The sequence below is a fragment of the Urocitellus parryii genome, chromosome 4, assembly GCF_045843805.1.
Source record: "Urocitellus parryii isolate mUroPar1 chromosome 4, mUroPar1.hap1, whole genome shotgun sequence".
Classification (NCBI taxonomy): domain Eukaryota; kingdom Metazoa; phylum Chordata; class Mammalia; order Rodentia; family Sciuridae; genus Urocitellus; species Urocitellus parryii.
This window is the reverse complement of record NC_135534.1, coordinates 101,538,731-101,545,146: the sequence shown is the minus strand read 5'-3', so window position 1 is coordinate 101,545,146 and position 6,416 is coordinate 101,538,731.

Here is a 6,416-nt window from a genome sequence, read left to right as displayed (position 1 = left end):
CAAATTTTTACATCCTTTGTGTCAGCAAAGTTTTATTCATTTAAGGTATTAAGAAAATCAAATTTAAAAGGATGTCCATGGGATTATTTCTGGGACAATTAAAGACAAAGAGAATGAAGATGAGATGCAAAGCCAAGAGAGTGAGATGTGAGGAATGATCATACCATGCCTGGAGCTAGTCTGCGTGTAATAATAAATATTTTTATATTTTAGTCATGGTTGGTTTATGCTTTCTGTTAATCATGGCTGAACAGAAGGGTAATAAACATATAATTATCATGATGTTCTAAAACAGTCACCTAACTTCTTCTGTAAAGGTATAGATTGTAAATATTTTGGAATCTGCAGGCTATCCTGCCTCTGTCAGAACTGCTCCATTCTGCACTGTATTGCAAAAGCAGTCACAGACAATATGTAAAATGATTGTATTATATTTTAATAAAACTTTACAAATGAACAAGGAAATTGTATTTCATATAATTGACACATGTCAGAAATAGTATTCTTCTTTTGATCCCCCTGCAAAAATTTTTAAATATGCAAAAACAATTTTTAGATCACAAAACCCAAAAAATGTGGCGGACATATTTGGCCCTGGGCCTACTTTAATGAGGCCTGATTTAAAACCAAAAAAAAAAAAAAAATGGTAGAATTCATCAAAAATACCTCTAAGTTTCAGAGGAAAATCAGTACAAACTAGAAATAGAAGAAAATTCCCATAATGAAAAAATGGATCTAACAGAAAACTACAAGCTTCATCACTTCCTGAGTGAAGCACAACAAACATTCCTTACCAAGTCAGATAACAGAGCTGAGAACCTCTCACTTGCTCTATCTACTGGTGCACTGTAGTACATGTGGGAAGGGAATAGAATAATTCCTCCTATTTCATCATTCCCTTAGGAAAACACCAAGATCCTAAGTAGAAGTTTTTAAAAGGGGGCACCACAAGCTCAATATACAAAACCTAACAGCCTCTGTAATGGTAGAAATAGATATTAGATAACATAGTTAAAACTGCATGGTATCTCTGTGTACACATTGTGCATATCTTTCATTGTATTAAATCCTAGGTTTTGTATCTTTTATAGCTCTACTGTTATATTTTTCTAGAATATTTTATTTTTAAAAAAATATGCACAAAACTCAAAAGTGCAGTTCGGTAAAAGATCAAAAATAAATGTATGTGTAACCAAATGATTAGTATTAAATGCAACAGAAGATGTATCACAACACCACATAAAACTAAATGACTATATAGTTCTATAGATTAAATAGAATTTTATCAGTCTTAAAGATCGTATGTGCATGAGATTGTAGGCAATTTGATAATATGATTCTAAAATTTCTAAAAAAAGGTACATGGCTGAAAATAATAAAGATACTTCTGAAAAAGAATAAAAGAACTTACTTTTCCAAATATCAAGAATTACCTTAAAGATATTCGGGGATTCCAACATGGCGGCGGGCGCGGAGAGATCAAGTCTCTGACCTCTTCAGCTGTGCAGGCATAGGGAGTCGTAAACAGCCTAAATCTGTTTGCTCAGGATCACTAGGCAATGCTGAGCTGACGTGGATCTGGGGTGAACAGTCTGGGCCTCTCAGAACACACACTGAGCCCGGATCGGCTGAATTCAAGCTCCCGTTCGCCTGCTTCCTGCAGACAAACAGCTTCGACTCAGCACTAATCCATCCGGCTGAAACAACGGGTCAGCCCTTCTGATCCTACGGAGGTAATGCCAACCGAGCCTTCATAGGTAGGCCACAGGTTTGAAACGGGGCTTGGAAGAGACAGTAAGGACCCACCCGTTGCATTGGTCACCCGGCAAAGGGAAACGAACTGTCGCCATTTGCAAGAGATACCACCATGGCAGAGAACTGACGTCATCAGACTGCGGCCGAGGAGATAACTTCATTGAATCCTGCGGCTACAGGTGTGTAATCCCCTAGCCTTCCCTCTCCACACATCAGGGAAACCTTAAGGGCCCCTCCCAGCTCTCCTGTGAGCGCAGTAGCCAGACCGAGGGAATTAGAGGTGGCGTGGGACCGGCGGCACGGAACTACCACTCCCACCAGTGCTGAGAGCTGAGGTCTCTTGCACCAGCGACCAAGGGCGTGGCTACCAGAGGGGCAGTAAAATTTGCTGAGGATTCTTAGCCCCAAGCTCTACAAACTTAGGGTCTGAGGGAATGGCAAACTGGAAGAGTGTGCCCAGTCATTCATGACAACAGGGCTCCCGGGATCAGGAGACCTGGCGTGTACCCAGTATTGTGGTGAGCGGCACCCGTGAGAGGGGCCTTGCTAGAGGAAAAGTGGGGAAGTGACTAGACACAAGAGGAGGCCCTAGGCACTCAGGATTGGAGACTCGCCCAGTCTGGGAGGAGGAGCTGCTGCACAGTGATTGGTTCCCGCGTATTGACAGGAGAAACTTGGCCTGGTGGGCACAGCGCCACCTACTGGAAGAGAAGTTAATCAAACTCTAAGACTGCATTTATTAGTTTTTTTTTCTTTTCTCTTTTTTTTATTTTGATTTGGGTTTTTCTTTCATTTTCATTTTTCTTTCTTGTTTTTTAAATTTTTTTTTACAATTTTTAAAAAAATTTTTTTCTTCCAATTTTAATTTTAATTTTTTATTTTATTATTTTTAAAAAATTTTTTTTTCTTTTTTTATTTCCTTTTTTTTCTTCTTTTGTCTTTTCGTTTCTTTTCAATTATCTTATCCCCCCTTCCCTGAATTCTACCTGCTTACTCTCATTCTCTTTAGTGACTTCTTCCCTTCCCTTCTAATACCTTTCCTCCCAAGCATCAAATAAATTTATAGGAGTAAACAGTAACTCAGCAGTCAAACAGAACAAGAAGTAACATGAGCAGCTTCAAAAAGCAAGGAAGAAAAGGAGTACAAACAATGCAGGACAACCTAAATATTCAGGAGGACCTAGAGTCATCAGAAAAATGGTCATATAAAGAACTCAAGGAACACCTTAGACAGATGGAATGGAACCTTAAAGAGATACAAGACAGCAAATTCAAGCAGTGAAAGAACACATTGAGAATGAATTACATAAACAGATAAAAGAAGAAGTTAAGCATCTTTATCAGGAGATAGAGATTATAAAAAATAATCAAACAATAATTCTAGAAATGAAGGAAACGATAAACCAAATTAAAAACTCAATTGAGAGTATCACTAACAGAGTGGATCAAGTAGAAGCCAGAACGTCAGATAATGAAGACAAAATATATCATGTTGAAAAGAGTCTAGCCAACTCAGAAAGGCTGGTAAAAAATCACGAGAAAAACATCCAAGGGTTATGGGATAACATAAAAAAACCAAACTTACGAGTCATCGGGATAGAAGAAGGTACAGAGATTCAAACCAAGGGAATGAGAAACCTGCTGAATGAAATAATTACTGAAAACGTTCCAGAAATAAAAAAGGAAACAGATATACAAATTGAAGATGCATACAGGACACCGAGCACACAAAATCACAGTAGACCAACGCCAAGACACATTGTTATGAAGATATCCAATATACAAAACAAAGAGAAAATATTAAAAGCTACAAGAGAAAGGAGACAGATTACATTCAGGGGTAAACCAATAAGGTTAACAACGGATTTTTCATCACAGACACTGAAAGCAAGAAGGTCATGGAACAATGTATTTCAAACACTGAAAGACAATGGATGCCAACCAAGAATTCTGTATCCAGCAAAATTAAGCTTCAGGTATGACAACGAGATAAAAATCTTTCATGATAAACAAAAGTTAAAAGAATTTGCAGCCAGAAAACCAGCATTGCAAAGCATTTTGAGCAAAACACTACACGAGGAAGAAATGAAAAACAATAACCAAAACCATCAGAGGGAAGTGCCTCGGTAAAGGCAGAGGGCAAGGGGAAAGATAATCATGGAGAAACAAACTAAATTTTTTTTTAAAAAAAGGATAAATAATCAAACATGGATGGAAGTACAAACCATATATCAATAGTAACTCTGAATGTTAATGGCTTAAACTCTCCAATAAAGCGACATAGGCTGGTATCATGGATTAAAAAAACAAATCCAACAATATGCTGCCTCCAGGAGACACATCTGATTGGAAAACACATACACAGGCTGAAGGTGAAAGGATGGGAAAAAATATACCAAGCACACAGTCCTCGTAAGCAAGCAGGGGGGCCATCCTCATATCGAAAAAAATCGACTTCAAGACTAAGTTAATCAAAAAGGATAAAGAAGGACATTATATACTGTTAAAAGGAACCATTCACCAACAAGACATAACAATTATCAATATTTATGCACCAAATAATGGCGCTGCGGCATTCATAAAACAAATTCTCCTCAAGTTCAAGAATCAAATAGACCACAACACAATAAGTATGGGTGACTTCAACACACCTCTCTCACCATTGGACAGATCCTCCAAACAAAAGTTGAATAAAGAAACTATAGAACTCAATACCACAATCAATAACCTAGACTTAACTGACATATATAGAATATATCAACCATCATCAAATGGATATACTTTTTTCTCAGCAGCACATGGATCCTTCTCAAAAATAGACCATATATTATGCCATAGGGCAACCCTCAGTAAATATAAAGGGGTGGAGATAACACCATGCATTTTATCTGATCATAATGGAATGAAACTGGAAATCAATGATAAAAGAAGGAAGGAAAAATCCTACATCACATGGAAAATGAACAATATGTTAGTGAATGATCAATGGGTTACAGAAGACATAAAGGAGGAAATCAAAAAATTCTTAGAGATAAATGAAAATACAGACACAACATATCGGAATCTATGGGACACAATGAAAGCAGTTTTAAGAGGAAAATTTATTGCTTGGAGTTCATTCTGCAAAAAAAAAAAAGAAAAGAAAGAAAAAAGAAAAAACCAACAAATAAATGAGCTCACACTTCATCTCAAAGCCATAGAAAAGGAAGAGCAAAACTACAGCAAATGTAGCAGAAGGCAAGAAATAATTAAAATCAGAGCGGAAGTCAATGAAATTGAAACAAAAGAAACTATTGAAAAAATTAACAAAACTAAAAGTTGGTTCTTCGAAAAAATAAATAAGATCGACAGACCTTTAGCCATGCTAACGAAGAGAAGAAGAGAGAGAACTCAAATTACTAACATACGGGATGAAAAAGGCAATATCACAACAGATGCTACAGAAATACAGAAGACAATTAGAAATTATTTTGAAAACCTATATTCCAATAAAATAGAAGATAGTGAAGACATCGATAAATTTCTTAAGTCTTATGATTTGCCCAGACTGAGTCAGGAGGATAAACACAATTTGAACAGACCAATATCAATGGATGAAATTGAAGAAGCCATCAAAAGACTACCAACCAAGAAAAGCCCTGGACTGGATGGGTATACAGGGGAGTTTTACAAAACCTTTAAAGAAGAATTAATACCAATACTTTTCAAGTTATTTCAGGAAATAGAAAAAGAGGGAGCTCTTCCAAATTCATTCTATGAGGCCAACATCACCCTGATTCCGAAACCAGACAAAGACACCGCAAAGAAAGAAAACTACAGACCAATATCTCTAATGAACCTAGATGCAAAAATCCTCAATAAAATTCTGGTGAATCGAATACAAAAACACATCAAAAAAATTGTGCACCATGATCAAGGAGGATTCATCCCTGGGATGCAAGGATGGTTCAATATACGGAAATCAATAAATGTTATTCACCACATCAATAGACTTAAAGATAAGAACCATATGATCATCTCAATAGATGCAGAGAAAGCATTCGACAAAGTACAGCATCCCTTTATGTTCAAAACTCTAGAAAAACTAGGGATAACAGGAACTTACCTTGGCATTGTAAAAGCTATCTCTGCTAAGCCTCAGGCTAGCATCATTCTGAATGGACAAAAATTGAAGACATTCCCTCTAAAATCTGGAACAAGACAGGGATGCCCTCTATCACCACTTCTATTCAATATAGTTCTCGACACACTGGCCAGAGCAATTAGAGAGATGAAAGAAATTAAAGGTGTAAAAATAGAAAAAGAAGAACTTAAATTATCACTATTTGCAGATGACATGATTCTATACCTAGAAGACCCAAAAGGGTCTACAAAGAAACTACTAGAACTAATAAATGAATTTAGCAAAGTGGCAGGATATAAAATCAACACGCATAAATCAAAGGCATTTCTGTATATCAGCGACAAAACTTCTGAAACGGAAATGAGGAAAAACACTCCATTCACAATATCCTCCAAAAAAATAAAATACTTGGGAATCAACCTAACAAAAGAGGTGAAAGATTTATACAATGAAAACTACAGAACCCTAAAGAGAGAAGTAGAAGAAGATCTTAGAAGATGGAAAAATATACCCTGTTCATGGATAGGCAGAACTAACA